General features: G+C 34.4%; 1 protein-coding gene across 2 annotated transcripts in view; it reads right to left on the minus strand.

Annotated features, from left to right (window-relative positions):
• CDH18 (cadherin 18) overlaps nucleotides 1-19,967 on the minus strand; it is a 1,124,701-nt gene that overhangs the window by 669,402 nt on the left and 435,332 nt on the right. The window lies entirely within an intron of this gene.

Raw genomic sequence — 19,967 nt, forward strand, 5'->3', positions numbered from 1 at the left:
ACAAAAGTAAAAATATTTTGATTCTAAAATTCTAAGCAATTTTATACAAATATCTGAAGACTTAGAGTTGCTGGGACCGGCAGCATTCACAGATAAGTGAACTGAGATTAGATTCTTATATTTTGCCAGGTTGTGTATACTCAGATTATACCACCAAGAGTCCAAAGCACCATGTCCTCTAAGCTTAAATAACTGAGTTTCTAAACTTAATTATTTATCTCTATTTTGATTAGTCAACAGAACTGGGTCTTGGTCTAAGGACCAGAAAACCTTTGCTCATATAACAGTATTGGGTAAGTGAATAGGTCACTGGGATAGCCCTCCTGCGTGCATTGACCCAATAACTCAGTTTGACAAAAGCTCTGTCACATAAAATACATGGGTTCCTAGGTCTTCATTCCATTTAGACAGCAAGAAAGTGATAACATTGTGGAAAAGCAGGCACTGGAGATGTCCATGGGCTGGACCTGGAAGGGGATATACGACTTTCACTCATATTCCATATGCTAGAACTTTGTCTCAGTGCAATTTCTAACAGAAGAGTTATCTAATAAATCTAGTTGCTGTTTGGACAGCCAATCTCCTGCATTAAATGGACACTAAGGAATATTGGTGGACAATCACATTCTGTATATGACAGCTTCTTCTCAAAGGACTCCCTCCATTCTCTTGTTTCAACTATATTCTGTCTTATTTCCAGAACATCGTTTCTCTGACTTTCTCTAGTAATCAATTTTAAATTCTTCAATTCTTGTGGCTCAAAATAAAGAGGCAAATATTTACCCTAATTGTTCATTGTAACCTTCACTATATAAATACAGCTCTCAATGGGGGTGTCTGTATTGTCCATGCCAATAAATGCAACTACTTTGATATCTTCTGTATTATTTGACATTTAGCCGCATTTGAGACTTCAGTTTTCCTTGTTGACACACTTTCATTAATCAGCTTGACATTCTCTTGGTTTTATGACTTCTCCTCATTTGACTCTTTCTAAAGAGTGATGTTGGACAGGGTAGTGGAGGGAGTCATGTGATGAATGGTATTACTAATGCTGCTATCAGTTGTTAGACACTTCTATTTCAAACAAAACAAAGTCTAGGAACGAAAATAAAAAACAAAGCGTTCCTTACTGGAACCGTTTCCATGTAAGTATACACAAAATCCCCTCAGATAGCCTTGACTTCATTTTTGCAGTACTTGGTCATGTAGACACATTTTTTTATGGATACTCACGAATGAGTTGGGGAAATCTGAAGGGTTAATCTTTGTACTTTAAAAAATCTATTCTGCAAACTTTAACCAGACTAGTATGATCTTTGCTGTCCACATTTTCTCATAATTTATTTGTCACCTAGAAAGCTTTATTTTTAACTATTGCAAAAATCAAAAAAATGTAGGAAAGAAAAATAGAGACGATCACCAGGAATAAGAAGAGTAAGATAAAAAGAAGATAAGTTAGGTTCCTAAATTGATTTTATTTTCATTCCTAATATCCTTAATGCAATTCAGAGTTGCCCACACATGGAATTTAGAAAAAAAGGAACACATGTTATAATTAACTGGGAAGCTATCTGCAAATGAATAATAACTGTATTCTACCTTGGAGTTTTTTATTCAGTGTATTTGAAAAAAAGTTCTGATAATAGGTATTTTTAACTAGGTCTGTGGGTGATTTCTTCATGATAATGGGTTGAGGACTTTAAGAACTAGGTTTAAGAAATTATAATTTTACCTGTGGAAAAAAAATTATTTGATAGCTCCTCAATTACTTGAAAGCTCAATTATTTGATAGCTCCTCAATTACCTGAAAGTCTGCATCATGGGGAAAAAACAGACTAATTTTGTATATTTACAGGATACTAGAGCAAATCCTGGAGTAACAGCAAGATAGATTTCAGCACATTATAAAAAAGAGGCAGTAACATCAGAGATTTAAAGTATGAAGCTTGTTGCTTAAAAAGTAGAGATGCCAATAAAGTATCATAAGTAGGGACATACATAAAGAAACACAAAAATGTAATTATTATACAGTCAAGGAGGTGTTTACATTTAAAGGGAAGGATGGAGTTGTGATAGGGATGGACCACATGGAACAGGTTTAGACATGTCTAGCATAGTTTTATTTCTTAGGTGGCAGTTACAAGGGTAAACACTTCCTTTATTCTACATATTTTTTTAAGTTTTATATTTGTTTTATGTGGTTCTCTATATATTGCAAATGTTTATGTGAAGACTGAATGGCTTCCTATTGCAAAGATCTATCATAGATAAATCCATTATGTTTTTCTGTGGAGACACTGAACTATAAGATTATAAGCCTCATAATCAAAATGCATGTTTAAAGCTTTGTAGCTTAGCGGCTTTACTCACATTGCAATACACTTTTAAATAATAACACTGACTAAAAACAAGAATTCCCCAAAGTTGTAATTTTTGTTATGCTTTTAACTCTGGTAAGGTGTGATTTCCTATATTCTTATGTTTTATTTTTCTACATGTTGGCTTTGGTTTACTTGATGACTCTATCCTACCTTTTAGTCAACAATTTCATTTTTTTTAATTTCAACATTTATTTTAGATATAGGGGGTTCTATATCTGAAATATCGGGGGTTCAGGTTTGTTACACGAGTATATTGCACCCAGATAGTGAGCATAGTACCCAATGCATAGTTTTTCAATTCATGCCCCCCTTCTCTCTCCACCCTGGTAGTTCGTAGTGTCTATTGATTTCATGTGTGCTCAATGTTTATCTTCCACTTATGAGTGAGATCATGTGGTATTTGGCTTTCTGTTCCTCTTTTAATTCACTTAAGATAATAGCTTCCGGCTCCATCCATGTTTGCCGAAAAGAACATAATTGTATTCTTTTTTTTATGGCTTCATGGTATTCCATGGTGTATATGTACAACATTTTCTGTATCCAATTTGCCATTGATGGGCACCTAGGTTGATTCCATGTCTTTGCTATTGTAAACAGCACAGTGATGAACATACATACACATGTGTCTTTGGGGTATAATAATCTATTTTCCTTTGGGTATACACCTAATAATGGGATTGTTGGGTTGAATGATAGCTCTGTTTTAAGTTCTTTGAGAAATATCTAATCTGCTTTCCACAGTGGTATAACTAATTTACATTCTCACCAACAGTATATAGTATTCCTTTTCTCTGCAGCGTCTCCAGCATCTGTTGTTTTGTGACTTTTCAATAATAGCCATTCTGACTGGTGTGAGATGGTATGTCAAACACTTCTTTTCCCAAAGCATCTAGAAATATTTTCTATCCTTTCAATAATTTATGAATAGAAAATGATGTAATACTTTAAATATTAATAAACAGTAATGCCTATAAGTCATTGAAAGAAATGGTCTCAGTAGAATCATCACTGGAAATATAATGTATCACATGAGTTCAATATCAATTATTCAATTTTTTCTATAAGCATTAGCAATTAGCAGTTTCATTAATAGCCATGGAATCCAGAATATATACCAGTAATTAAATTGTATTTACTCTTAATTCAAAGAATGTTATTCAGTGTGTAGAACTAGAAGTTCAATAAAATTAAATTGAACAAATCTTAATGCTAAGAAACTTTTTGAGTAAGAGAGCAATTATATATATAATTATATTTGTATATGTTATATGTAATGTATATATAATATATAATATAATGCATTATATAATATATAATATATACATTGTATAATGCATATATTATATATACATTATATGTATAATATATAATATATGTATATGTATATATGTATATATACATAATATAATAATGTATTATATTACATTAATATAATGTATTATATATTATATATAATATAATACATTATATAATATTATATAATATATAAATAAAATATATATTATATATAATTTAATATATATAACATATAATTTTATATATATATAGGGTTTGAAAACAAATTAAAGCACTATGAACAGATACATTCCTTTAAGACATTCTGTTTTTCAATATTGGCGTTCCTTAAACCCATTTATTGTCTGTTATATTGCACATTTGTATACAGAGCCTAATATCAGAAGTAAATTGCCTGGAGTTTTGAAATACTTTCCTAGTAGACGTAAAGATTAAATATCCCTCTTAGGCTTGCAGAGTGGGTATTACATTTTCAGCTGGTTAATCCTTATAATCTGTTGCACAATCTCAATTCCCACAAAAAATAAAAAGCTTGTTAAAAGAAGATAAGAAGTTATCTCCTCACGGAGGGCTAATTCTGAGTGACAAAAATATCTTACTCTAGTAAAATTCTTATTAAATTAAATGTAAAATTGTACTTAATAAATACAAGATAGTTCTAAAGACATTATCACTGAATTGACATCTCCATGATGCTAGAGTCAACTTAGTCGGAGGATGCCAATTGTAAGGAAAGCTAAAGACCTTATATAGATGTAGGTCTCCAAAGGCTAATAAATTTTACTTAATGAAAAGTTGTTTACTGATCCCTATTCAGATGTATTATCCATTGCTTAGTTCTGCAGCTAACAGCCATTGTGAATCCATGAATAGACAACTAAGGACGAGAAATTTTTTTTTTTTTTTTTTGACACAGAGTCTTTTTCTGTCACCCAGGCTGGAGTGCAGTGGTGCAATCTTGGCTCACTGCAATTTCCACCTCCCGGGTTCAAGCAATTCTCTTGCCTCAACCTTCTGAGTAGCTGGGACTGCAGGCATGCGCCACCACGTCCAGCTAATTTCTGGTATTTTTAGTAGAGATGGGGTTTCACTGTGTTAGCCAGGATGGTCTCGATCTCCTGACCTTGTGATCTGCTTGCCTTGGCCTCCCAAAGGGGAAGAGGAATCTTAATGGTTAGCCAGTCTGATGGTCATTGTGAATCAGAGGTTTCTAAAATCTTTGGTTTCTAAACAACTCAAGTATTAGCATCCCTGGAAGGACAATTCTTTATGCTGTTCTCAGAGTATCCATATAATCAAGCCTCGAGTCTGAATTCTCTACCTTTTCCAATATTTGGGCAAGCACATAATTCCCTACTTTAGTTTCACATTCACTTAATTTACCAGTTTACTTTGAATGACATGCATTAACCACTTACTGATACAACAAAGGGAAGCAAACAAAGATAAACTAGTGATAACATAACGTAAATTGCTGAAATGTGTATTAGCCTGTTCAGGCTGTTCAAGCTACCATCACAGAATACTATATACTGGGTGGCTTAAAAAAATATAAATTTATTTTCTTACAGTTGTGAAGGCTGGAAATCCAAGACTAAGGTAGAAGCAGGGTTGGTTTCTAGAAAGGCTTCTCTTCCTGTCTTCCAGGTGGATGCCTTCACAGTGTGTCCTCACATGGCCTTTCTTTTATACATGCATCAAGAGAGTCACGTCCCTGCTATATTTTCCTCTTCTTCTAGGGACACCAGTTTTATTGGATTAAGGCTCTACCATGATGATCTCATTTTATCATAAGTAGTTCCTTAAAGGCCCTCTCTCCAAATACTTTGGGGGTTGGAGCTTCCAAACTGGAATTGGGAGTAGGAGGAAACCAGCCCATAAACAGGTTGTTTCTATGTCATATGATGTGTTAAATACACATGACACATGTGCACGGAATTAACACACACCCTACCCAGTTGCTAAGACCCTGAAATACACAAGGATAGAAACTACTACCACCATTTAATCCTCTCATTCCATTTCCAGTAACAGGCCATTACATTTACCATAAACGACAACAACTATTGCCGGTACTCTTAACCTTGGAGAGAGTTGGCTTTCTCTCTACGGTTAACGACTATATCTCCTATCCCAAAAGGTCATTGGTATTTAGTGGATGCTCAAAGTATTTGTTTCTTAATCAATTAGTTAATATAGATGACTGCAAAATCTTTGTCTTCAGATGCAAATTATTCTACTTTTACATGATTTGAGAACCTTCCTTCCTTTTTAATTTTAATATTCTGCCAACATTTGAGTAACACCATATCTAAAAATAAACCAATATTTAATTTTATTAGTCACCTGTGGGACAAATGTGAAAATTCATTCTCTTTTTCTTCTTATTCACAAGCCTGACAGTCTTCCCCAAACAGTATCTCATTTATTTTACATTTCACTTTTTCCAATTGCTTCTGGAGACAAAACAAAACAAAAAATTTTAACAACATTTAATCCATTTGAAAACTATGTTGGCTCTATCTTGAAAAATATATCTGTAAATGATAACTTCTAACTACCTCTGTATCTGCCTCCCTCAGTCTCTGTGCCATTTTTTATGATTATTGCAGCAACCTCCCAAGAATGGTCACCCTGTCCAGCTCGTATTTCCCCTAATTTCTTCTGCCAGAATGATCTTGTTAAAATTCGGCAAAACATCATACACTTTTGCTAACAAACACTTCCCTTCTTTCTCATACCAAAGTCCTAACTGTGCTCTCCAAGTCCTGCTATAATGTGGCCTCATTAATGCTCTAACTTCAGCCTGTTTTACTCCCTATACCAAGTTCTTGCTCATTCCACCCAGTCATCATGGTTTTTTTGCTCTTCTGCAAACAACTTGAAGACACTGCATTTTTTTGTTGCCACTACTTACAATATTTCTCATCCAAATATCAACCTGATTAGCAACTTCATTTTCTTCAGGTTTCTTTTCAAAAGCTATCATCTATAAATAGACCTTGCAAGTGGGTGAGTTGATTACCATAAGAAACAAATTTTGCTTACTTTCTTTTTCTATTTAATATAATTTGAATGCTATTTAAGGTTGTCCAACCATGTCTGTGGCCTCAGATGTTCATATGAGTTTCTAAATGTTTTAAATGACACCTTTAATGTAAACTAGTTTTTTCTGTATCTGAAAAATGTTACATTTGCATAATAAAAGTTATGAAAAGAACCAAATACTTGCTATTTTATCCTCTCAAAGCAAATGTATGTTAAACTGAAATATATGTATTAATTTTTGATTTCTTTTGTTGAAGTCTATATTCGTTGCTTTTATGGTACTGCTATTGAAAAATGCCTGTTCATGTTCTTAGCCCACTTTAAAATAGGGTTATTTGTTTGTTTTTTCCTTGAGGAGCTTTTGAGTTCTTTGTAGATTCTGGATATTAGCCGTTTGTTAGATGTACTTGCAAACATTTTTTTTCCCATTCTGAAGGTTGTCTGTTTACTGTGTTGAGTATTTCTCAACTTATTTAAACAAAAGCGTTATAGTTTAAATAAGTCCCACTTGTTTATTTTTGATTTTGTTGTGTTTCCTTTGGAGGACATAATCATAAATTCTTTGGTTAGGCCAATATACAAAAGAGACTTTCCTAGGTTTTCTTCTAGGATTTTTATAGTTTCTGATCTTACATTTAAATATTTGATCCATCTAGGGTTAATTTTTGCATATGGTGAGAGAGAGGGGTTCAGTTTCATTCTTCTGCATATGGTGATCCAATTTTCCCCAAATCATGTATTGAATAGGATGCCCTTTCACCAGTGAATACTTCTTTTGACTTTATCAAAGATCCGATGGTTTGTAGGTATGTGGCTTTATTCCTGGGTTCTCTATTCTGTTCCACTGACACATGTTTATTTTCAAAGAAGATATACAAGCAGCCAAAAAGCATATGAAAAAATACTCAACATCACTAATCATCAAAGGAACATAAACTGAAACCACAATGAGATACCATCTCACCCCTGTCAGAATGGCTATTATTAAAAACTCAAAAGAACAACAGATGTTGGTGAGTATGTGGAGAAAGGGGAACACTTAATCATTGTGGGTGAGAACCTAAATTAGTACATCTCTAAGGAAAACAGTATGGAGATTTCTCGAAGAACTAAAAATAGAACTATCATTCAAACCAGCTGTCCTGTACTGGGTATATATAAAAAGGAGAATAAATCATTACATCCAAAAGATACGTTCGTATGTTTATCACAGCGCTATTCACAATAGCAAAATCATGGAATCAACCTAAGTGTCCAAAAATTGATGAATCGATTAAAAAACTGTGATATAAATATCTACCATGGAATGTTATGTAGTCAAAAAATAATGAAATAATGTTCTTTGCAACAACATGGATGCAGCTGGAGCCCATTATCCTAAGAGAAATAACTCAGAAACAGAAAGTTAAATACCACATGTTGTCACTTACAAGTGGGAGCTAAACAATGGATACACATGGGCATACAGAAAGAAATAATAGACATTGGAGACTCCAAAAGGTGGGGCAGGAGCAGAGATCAAATACTACCTGTGGGATACAATGTACACTATTCAGGTGATGGGTATACTAAAGGCACAGATTTCACCACTAACACTATATCCATGTGATACAACTGCATTTGTTTCCCCTAAATCTATAAAAAGAACAACAAAGGAGGGGAGGAACTACCACCAGACCTACTTTACCTTTCCATGTATTTCCCATCATAGGTGTTATAAAATATGTTAGCATAAAAATGACTTTTTAAAAACAAACAATAAAACATGTTTGGATGGAATATGTAGAAAAACTTGACTACAGAAATTTAAAATGCCAATAAATCTAACTTCCATTCTGATATAGTAGTCCCCCCTTATCCATGATGGATCCATTTCAATACCTCCACCAGATGTCTGGAATGGAGGCTAGATCCAACCCTGTATATAATCATTTGTTGACCTGAGAACTGAGATGGCTTTTAACTGTCTAACAGGGAGGTAGTGTATATGGTGAGAGTATGCTGGACAAAGGGATGATTCATGGCCTTTGGGACACAGGAAGATGGTGTGAGATTTTATCATGAAACTCAGAATGGTATGTGCTTTAAAGTTTATGAATTGTATATTTCTAGAATTTTTTATTTAATATTTTTAGACTACAGTTGACCACAGGAAACTGAAACTGCATTTGAGAAAGAAAAACCTCAAATGAAGATTGACTACTGCATTCAAAAGCAAATGGAGAATGAAATCTTTGCCTTGAAGAATGTAAATAATGTTTTCTTGTTATTATAATGTGCAATGGAACACGAGTGGACTATGAAGAATCAGTGATAACTATATATCATTTAAATGTTTGTTATGAGTGAGGCTACTTTTTATGTATTTTCATTTTTTATTTGTACAGATTTATGGGGTACATGAGAAATATTGTTATACATATATAAGGCATAGCAATTAATTCAGGGTATTTAGGGTTTCCATCACTCAACTATTAATATATTACATTTTTAAGTATAGCTATCCTAGCTATCACACATTGAGTTTATTTCTTTTACTTTATTGTATGTTTACACCCTTTAACCCACTTTTTCTTTTCTTTTTTTTTGTTTGACACAGTCTTGCTCTGTTACCCAGGTCACCCAGGCTGTAGTGCAGTGGCAGGATCTTGGCTCACCGTCGCTTCCGCCTCCTGGATTCAAGTGATTCTCTTGCCTCAGCCTCCTGAGTAACTGGGACTACAGGCCCGCACCACCACATTCAGCTAATTTTTGTATTTTTAGTAGAGATGGGGTCTCTATGAGACCATCCTGGTCTCAATCTCCTGACCTTGTGATCTGCCTCCCTTGGCCTCCCAAAGTGCTGGGATTACAGGCATGTGCCAACCCACTTCTTTTCAACCTCCTCTTCCCCTCACCTACTCCCTCTTCCCAGTTTCTGTCAACTACTTTTCACTCTCTACTTCCGTGTAATCCAATATTTAGCTCAGACATATAGGTAAGAACATTCAATATTTATCTTTTTGTGAATTTGAGTATTTCATATCATTTGTTTTGGAAACGCTGAATATGTAATATGGTTAAAACCAGTTATATGTAATTTAATTTCTTAAATAATTTTAATATTCTTTGTTCATGTTGGAGTTGATTTATATAAAGGGAATTTTGCTGACTTGCTCTTTATTATTTATGTTAGGAGGTGAGAACAAGAAAAAAATAAAATGGGCTAAATTTTGTTTAATAGTAACAATTGCACAAATGAAATCGACATAACTAAAAAAAGTATTTTTTCCCCAACTAGGGATATTATGGAAGTAATTCCATAAAGTCTTTGTTGAGAACTGTTTAATAATTGAATGATTTTTGGAAACCCTATATGTAAATTCACTTATATACATTTGGCATTTCAGATTAGCCAATTAAGACTTTGAATTTTTCAGTAAAATAGCTTATTACATTAATTTAATCATTGTGGACTAATTATTTTTCATCCTCGACTCATACTCATTTTTTAGTAAATGTTTTCATCAATTCATTTTTTGTATTCCTTAAAAATAAAACAAAATCACAAGTTTCATACTAATTTTTAGAAATATTGTATACCAAACAAAACTACCTCACTCATGCAGCAAGTTGGTCTATGTTCTCTGTTTGCCAGATGTCCTTCAATAATTTCTGTAAATAGATTCCTCTTCAACAGATTATACATAAAAGATAAAAGGCAACCTTGTGAATATAGTGTGAACCATAGCAAAGAGGTCCATTCCTAATTCAAGTTCCATGCCATAATCACAATCATCATTAGCCAACTGCACAAAAGTGATCATTCCCTGAATGGGAGCAAAAGCTTTTAGTCTCTCTTCATTACTTGCAATCTCAACTATCATCTTGCAAATTCTTTTGAGGTCAACCTTTCCCTCATCTAAGGCCCAGGGTTGACTAAAGATTTGATAACAGAAAGGGGCTAATTTCTGATGTTTTAGTTCAACATAGATGATGTGCCTGAAAATTATTTTATGAAAAATGTAGAAGATGAATTCAATCTTGATGAGAAAAAGTTTTGATTTCTGATAAAGTTGCTTGACACTAAGGAGTGCTTTCTCAATCTTTAGTTTGTCTGTTTTCCACTGGTTTGTTCCTGGATTGAAATATAAAACCAGATGGAATAAAGTAATAATGCACACTAATGTCTAAAAAGAAAGACGAAGTCAGGAGTTTGGAGGATGCTAATGCATCTTTTAAAGTTCGAGGACCATTATACGAAAGAAAAAGCATTGAAGAAAAAGAAATAGATGTCCTACCAATAAGAGGAGAAGTTGTCCCCTAGGAGGAGGAAACTGGGATGAAAATCTCTACTCATTTAGGAGCCAGAAGGAAAGCTGGACTAAGCACATGAGCCAATCCAATATACCTACTCCAACTGGAAGATTTATAGGTTAGAAAATATAATTTAGCCAATATAAATAACTCTTCTGTACATTTTCCTGGATGTTGCCTATGTGGGATAAGCAAACAGTAATTTTCAGTCATTTATTGTCTTTTCTTGTGATTATCAAAAAGCTAATTTCTCCCATCAAGCAAGATAAAATTCCTCATTGATGTTTTATCTGGTATTAAAGGTAGCAAAGGAATTTAATTCTACCTAAAGAGATTGATGGGCATTGGATGATAAGGCCAGGTTTAACGGTCTTTAAGCATACATTTTATTACTTAATCGTCAAGCTGCTTTATTATATTCTGAGAACTATGGTTTCTCTTTGCCTCACTTCCTAAAGCTTGGGAATGGTCAAGACAATCCTACTGCAATGCACAATCACTTTTTTCCTGCGGAGATACATAAGGCAGCTACATTTCAATTTAAATCTGACTTCTCACCAAGAATCTCACTTCATTTCAACATAGTAGTGTAGCCCACTATCGGTGAGATAACAAATAAACAAACAAACAACAAAAAAACCTTTTTGCTATGTTATTTAAAATTTGAATGAGACAATAATAGAAAAACTTTGTCCCAGCAAATTCATCCCAGATATTTTTCAAAAGTAAAATGATATCTCACAATGCAAAGAAAAACTGTATATTAGATATCAAAATCAGGACTGCATAGTCCTAACACAGAAACATTTCAATACTCTTCAGTTACATACTAATACTTGGCTATTTCTATAAAAATGAACTGTTTAACTATTAAGATCAGAGTATAGATGTTGCATTTTGATGGCCATTACTAGTGATATAGCATTATGTCTGCCTGCACCTGAGTCTATAGCTCAAAGACTAATCCAAGAAACTTCTAGCAAAGACTGAAAATTGAACCATCATGAGCAATACATAGATTCAGATAGCTTTCTCTAAAAAACAGACAGATGGACCGGGTGCAGTGGCTCATGCCTGCAATCCCAGCACTTTGGGAGGCCGAGGCGGGCGGATCACGAGGTCAGAAGATGAAGACCATCCTGGCTAACATGGTGAAATGCCATCTCTACTAAAAATACAAAAAAAAAAAAAAAAATCAGCCAGGTGTGATGGCGTGCGCTTGTAGTCCCAGCTTCTCGGGAGACTGAGGCAGGAGAATGGTGTGAACTCGGGAAGCGGAGCTTACAGTGAGCCGAGATCACGCCACTGCATTCCAGTCTGGGCAACAGAGCGACACTCCATCTCAAAAAACAAAACAAAACAAAACAAACAACAGACAGATGGTGAAGCTGATTGAACCCAACCAAAAAATTTCAACATTTGATTTTCTACTGGTCTGGTAAGATTACGTCTTGTTTTATAAACTTATCATGTGTTTTCCTATATAAAATAGTCTACCTGAATATATAACTTATAAATAGTATTTTGAAAGAATCCTTTTTTAATACTCTTCACTTGCAAAATAACATTTTATCAAATTTGGATTTTATCTTAAGACATATTGTAGATCCATGGACTATACGATAGAAATAGAAAGAAGGCCCAAATAGAAGTTACATTAGAATAAAGCACTAAGGACCTGAGATATAATGAGCAAGACTCTTTACAGCAGCACCCAACTTCAGGTAACAATTTTTGTTTCAGTTATTTACTCATGTGTAACGAACTGATGAAAAAATTTTAGTGGATAATAGAGGTCAGAAACTGCTGGCTGCAGGCCAAATTAGGCACAGTACCTGTTTGCCACATTGGTCCGCCAAGAATGGTGTTCATATTTTTAAATGGTCATAAAAAAAGAATAACTTGTGTCAAGTGAAAATTATATGGAATTCAAATTTCAGTGTCCATGAATAGTGTTTTATGGAAACAGAGCAATATTTATTTGTACACATAATGTCTGTGGCTGCTGTTGTGTTATGACGGAACTGAGAGTTTGGAAAAGAGGTTTTATGATTCACAAAGCCAAAAATAATTACAACTTGGCCATTTACATAAAAATTTTGCCTACTGCTGGTTTGAAACAATACTGATTTATTAATTTTTGTGATTCTTTATGTGTTGACTAGATTCAGTTCCATGTGACATAGCTAAAGTCATCTATGTGGTGGCATTCTCCTAGATGCCTAGCTGATGCCAACACATTCAAAATGGTGTCTCACATGGCACTAGCTCCTTCTGTGTTGCCTCTCATAGCTCGGTAGACTTGCTTAAGGCTTTTTGTACCATGGAAGTTGATTGCTATAGGGAGCATTCCTACAAACAAACTCCTTGTCTTAGTGCTCACCATACACTTGTCGGCACTATGCTTGGTAGTTCCTCACTGAACAAGCCAGGAAAAATCGCCAAGCCCAAAGTGAATGTAGGACATGATTAGACAAAGTCATCTGGAAGCAGAGTTCATTGAGGTAACCAGAGTAAGTTTTCCGTAATATCCAAATGCAGTGTATTTATGTTCTCATTATCCCTTTTTGTTCCTTATAAATAGAAGAGATCATTCACATCCAGTTTCTTAAACTCAGTTATGGATTTCGTTTTTGAGTATAATTTGATGCTCTGTTGTTCTACTATCTCTCATTGATGTTGTCTTATTTCCTTGTGTGTTTTGTGATTTTAACTGTGATCTTGTTTTCCATTGAAACTTACTATCAATGGAAATGCGTTGAGGCATGCAGATTTCTTCAGGGTTATTTGTATTCGCTTTGGTCAGGTGCCTAGCAGGCACTTGGCTATAATTGCACATTTGGAATTTTTCTTTATCAATAAGATTAACCAAATTCAGAATGAACAACTGTTAAAAGCTGGCCTAGCCTTATTAATTCTCAGTGATTTTTTTTTTCTTTCCACCCGGCCCTTCATTTGGAGGCAGACAGTTTTTCTTGCAAGAGATGAGAGAATGTGGCCCTATATTTAATGCATACTTATACTGAAATTAGAATTAACTGAAGTCTTAACTGTATTTAGAAATTCCACTATAAGGCTTCACACTCTGAGACAGTCCCATAAATATATAAAAAACAAAGCTCAATTTCTTTAGGCTTTGTTTTATAACGTCCTCAGGGCAAAAATCTAGTTCCAGTGAAATGTCATTTATCACTCTGCTTACTTGTTTTAAATTAGTTTTTGGTCTCATGATTCCTTGTTTTCTTGCCAGGTCACTGAAGCAATCACAAAGTTGGTTTTCTCTTTTTAATTTTATGAAGTACTTTGAGTACTTTGCAGCAGAAAGCTGGTCATTATATAGAGTCTCGCATTATGCTGAAAATAGGTAATAAAACTGCCTCATTTAAAAATGATTTCCAACAAATTTTATTTAAAAATAAATATGTCTATATAATATATATTAGCATATATCATATATAATATATATTATATATACTTATAGACATATATATGGTAATAGACATATATATAATAGACACATATATATGGTGACTCATATGCCACTAGTTCCTTCTATGTTGCCTCTCATAGTTTAGCTGACTTGTTTAAGGCTTTTGGTACCATGGAGGTTGACTGCTAAAGGGGAGCATCCTACAAACAAACCTCGTGTCTTAGTGGTTATTATACACTTCTTGGCACTATGCTTGGGAGTTTATATATATATACACATATATATACACACATACACATATATATGTCTTTATAATAGTCATATGTCTATATAATAGACACATATAATAAAGAAATAAAATTTGGCTGGGCGCAATGGCTCGTGTCTGTAATTCCAGCACTTTAGGAGGCCAAGGTAGGAGGATCACCTGAGGTCAGGAGTTTGAGACCTTCTTGGCCAGCAGGATGAAACCCAGTTTCTACCAAAAACACAGAAATTAGCTGGGCATGGTTGTGTATGCCTGCAATCCCAGCTACTTGGTAGGCTGAGGCAGGAGAATCGCTTGAACCCAGGAGGCAGAGGTTGCAGTGAGCCGAGATTGCATCACTGCACTCCAGCCTGGGCGACAAGAGGGAAACCCTGTCTCAAAATAAAGAAAGAAAGAAATACAATTTATCTGTAGAGCCTTTATTTAGAATCAATCATTATAAAGATTTCCTCACACTGCTTCATCTATTTCTTGAGGTATTTTAAAGAAGATCCCTGACTTCATATCACTTCATCTTATATAGTTCTATAAGCAACTCAAAAGAATACAGAGCCCTGTTTATTTCACCCTAATGCCCTTACCATACTTAACAATATTAAAATTAATTACTTAGTATTATCCAATATTACGCTTATAATTGTTTTCTCCATTTTCTTAAAAAAGGTGTCATTCATAGTTTATTCAACTCAGTATAAATGCTTACAGTTGCATGTTTTATGCCTCTTCCGTCTCTTTTATTCTAAATCTGCTTCCCTCTCTTGTATTGTCTTGTTGAAGAAAATGGATTATTAACAGAAAATCTAATATTTCTGTCAAGTACTTTTTAAACAATTTTAAACTTACTTTTATCATTCTATATATTCATTCATGTGAAGATTACCATGGACTTCATTATGAAAATTCAATAACCATCTCTAGTGTCTTATCTTTCATGATCTCTCAGCAGCAAATGTGCATTTAGGTAGAATCTGATCAGCTATCCCCCGGGTAGAGAAAGCTAATATTGAGTTGACGAGCAGGAAGTGAGTATGAAGGTTAAAACATAAAAAGCAGGAAGAAATATTAAATACAATCACTAAAGTTTTCTTAGCGAAATACATTCCTGTGCAAACATACACCACACCCCATGAAACAAATACAAAATGCATATTTTTTTTACATAGAAAGTGCTGATCTTTTGTGAAAATCACATTTTTCATATAAAATTATATTGATATTTGCACAATACACCAAAATATTTATATATATATGTATTGCATGCATAATACTTCTCACTGATGATTGTAAAAAATAAAATATATAGAATGAGAGATTCACACATACTGATCAACAACTGAACAAAGTAATAATGAATTTCTCCATAACAAGGGTTTAAAATAAATTTATGATGATTTAACAAGTATTGAGTGTTAGAGACAAGATTTAAACCCTGGCTGGATTGCAACATGTCTGCTACTTTTACAGGATCATGTCGTTTATCATACAGAAACATTCCAATGAGAAGAAAACAATAATCCTTTGCAACATAAAACAGACATTTTCTTATTTGAAAAGTAGTTTCTTAGCTTCTTAAACATCTTTCTAAATATTTCTAAGCACTTTCTATTTTTTTAATAGGTTTTATTTATTTATTTTTTATTTTTATTTATTTATTTTATTTATTATACTTTAAGTTCTAGGGTACATGTGCATAACATGCAGGTTTGTTACATACGTATATTTGTGCCATGTTGGTGTGCTGCACCCATCAACTCGTCAGCACCCATCAACTCGTCATTTACATCAGGTATAAATCCCAATGCAATCCCTCCCCCCTCCCCCCATTTTTGTTTTTTTCTAAGCACTTTCTAATCCAATGTTTTTGTTGTTGTTGTTGTTGTTTTTAGACGGAATGTAGCTCTTGTTACCCAGGCTGTAGTGCAGTGGTGTGATCTCCACGTCCCTCCCAGGTTCAAGCGATTCTCCTGCCTCAGCCTCCCGAGTAGCTGGGATTACAGGCACCCGCCACCACCACACCTGGCTAATTTTTTGTATTTTTAGTAGAGATGGGGTTTCGCTATGTTGGGCAGGCTGGTCTCGAACTCTTGACCTCAGGTGATCCGCCCACATCGGCCTCCCAAAGTGCTAGAATTACAGGCATGAGTCATCGCACCTGGCCCAGTGTTTCTTAAATGATACATAAAATGAATAGATTTCCATCTTCTGGTGTCAGTTCTGCATTATTCCAGACAAAAACAATCTAGTTAAACGTAAGTAAATTAGAGGAAGAATAATCATTCTCAAAGTTTTTAGAGATAATGGCCAAGAATTTATATTGAGAAGTAACTCTTCAATAACGTTAAATGCAATTATCACAAAAAGAGATGAGTCCAAGTCATTTACCTATTTACATTAAAAACTTTTCTTGTAAATTGAACTAAATGATAACATTTTTATAACTAAACCATCTCATATTGTTGTTGACTTTATGAATATGATGTAAGCTTCTTTTACACCATTCCAATTTGCAGGTGCCTTTTTTCTTCCTGATTTCTTCCCCAGTGAGCGGATAAAAGAAAATGGAATACAAAAATAAATTTGTTCATAATTTAACTGCCTTTACATCTTTTGAACCAAAAGGATTTAAGGATTAAGTAGATTTTGACATGCAATTTAAATCCATTTTAGATAGGTAGATTGAATAGGGAGAGTTATCTTAGGAAAAATCAAGGTCAACAAAAATGGGATCACATTAGAAATACTTGATAGAAAAAAAAACATTATTATGTGAAAATATGTCATTTCAAATGAATATTCTAAATTTAGAATGCATGTCTTCTCCTTGATTAAACGTGTTATCTTTATTATATAGTATATATGTTGATTGTTAATTACAGGCCTTTATCTAAAACATTTATCTTGTACCTGAGGCTGCTACACTCTGAGGATAGAGAAATGATTAAAGGACAATCTCTGTCATTTGAGGACTTACTTAAATTCAGATAACTTTACTAACAATTATGACTAAGCAAAAAGATTTCTGACAATTTATTAAGTGCTCGGATGTTGTGTCAATGAAGAAAATATGCAGTTGAATATTTTAGACTTTGAGATAAAAGTTTATTTCTATAATAAAATTTTAGGAGAGGATGCATATATTACTATATCAATAATCCCCCTTTATTTAAATTCATCCAATAGCTCTTATAAAACATGTAATCATTAGGATATTTGAGTTTAGTTGCTCATCACTCTCTCAATGAAATAGTTGACTCATTTTCCTAAGCTACCTAAAATATATTCACATCTATATTTTGTTTTATTTATTTTTTTGGCAGAACGCATTTGCTTTAATTCTTATAAATAAATCTTAGATGTAATCACACGATAACAATGCATTATCTTCGCATAAACAGTTGCAGCACAAAGCAATTGAGATGAAACAACTTACAAGAAAGTAATTCTACATATTAGCAAAAAAGTTTTTCACAATACAATTTTCTGAACACCAGGAAGAAATTTTAAGAAAAAAAACTGTGTCCATTTTTTCTTGTTTTAAATAGCTGTTAAATAAGCCACATCCATTCCGCTTTTACAGTTTCCCCTATCATTCCGATTCTCACCACCACATTGCATAGGCAATTAAAATAATGCCCTACCAGGAATCCTTGTCCCAACACTAAACACTAGAATTAGTGTTTTTTATTATACCCCTCTACTTTAAACAAACAAACAGAAAATGAAAGCTCTGGCTGGATGTGGTGGCTCACGCCTGCAATCCCAGCACTTTGGGAGGCCAAAGCTGGTGGATCACTTGAGGTCAGGAGTTTGAGACCAGCCTGACCAAAATGGCAAAACCCTGTCTCTACTAAAAATAAAAAAGATATCAGGGAGTGATGGCGGGCACCTGTAAGCTCAGCTACTCGGGAGGATGAGGCAGGAGAATCGCTTGAACCTGGGGATGGAGGTTGTAGTGACCTGAGATTGCCCCTTTGCACTCCAGCCTGGGCAACAGAGTGAGACTCTGTCTCAAAAAAATAAAATAAAATACATAAAATAAAATAAAATAACAAAATAACAAAAAGAAAAAGAAGAAAAGGAGAAAAGGAAAGCTCCAACCTGAAAAATCCATTGCCACCTACAGAACTGGTTCTCAAATATTAGCATGAGTAAGAGTCACCTAGAAAGCGTGACAAATGCAGACTCCCAGGTGCTGCCACTGGAGATCTGAATGATTAGGTCTGGGATAGTGGCCAAGAACCTGCACTTTTAAAAAGCTCCTCAGTAGCAGATGGTTCTTGCTGACTTGTAGGATTAAGTTCACATTTCCTGAGTGGGTCTTTAAGGCTAGCTCCATCTGACTGCAGTCTTTTGTTAACCCTTTCTTCTTTATGCTAGCCTTCTGATTTAGCCAGATACCCAGTCCGTTGTCCTCTAAGCACGCACTATGCAAGGAGTGTGCTTTATGAGCTGTGGCCAATGAATGACCTTCTAGGGGACACTTCAGGAGATGAAATGTTTTAAAATAATTTTAATGCTTCTTAATCTAAAAAGTATCTTGTAATTACCTTTAAGAATGGTGTATAGTAAAAATTTTAAAAGAATAATGGGGGCCGGGCGCGGTGGCTCACGCCTGTAATCCCAGCACTTTGGGAGGCCGAGGCGGGAGGATCACGAGGTCAGGAGATCGAGACCATCCTGGCCAACACGGTGAAACCCCATCTCTACTAAAAATACAAAAAATTAGCCGGCCGTAGTGGCGGGTGCCTGTAGTCCCAGCTACTCGGGAGGCTGAGGCAGGAGAATGGCGTGAACCCGGGAGGCGGAGCTTGCAGTGAGCGGAGATCAGGCCACTGCACTCCAGCCTGGGCGACAGAGCGAGACTGTCAAAAAAAAAAAAAAAAAAAGGAAGAATGAGGAGAAATGATAGCTTAGTTTATATTTGCTGTAACTATGAATCACACACATGAAAATAAAAAGCCTCTTTTAACAATCCCCATTGGCAGTCCATATTTTTTGATTGTCAAAAATTATTGTTATAATAAATATATTTGAAAAATATACACTGCTAGTCAAAGACATCTAAACAGAGTTTAATGAGGGAGACACTCTGTATTTTTGCATTAAATTTAAACACAAAATAAATGCTTTTGTCCTTACATGGAAAGAATGTTGACACAAAATACATCACGTATTTTAAATTCATAACCCACAGGGTCTTCTTGTGGTTTATTTTGCTTTTTTAGATTGGGATTTTGATCGGGGA

This window comes from Macaca mulatta, chromosome 6, assembly GCF_049350105.2.
Source record: "Macaca mulatta isolate MMU2019108-1 chromosome 6, T2T-MMU8v2.0, whole genome shotgun sequence".
NCBI lineage: Eukaryota > Metazoa > Chordata > Mammalia > Primates > Cercopithecidae > Macaca > Macaca mulatta.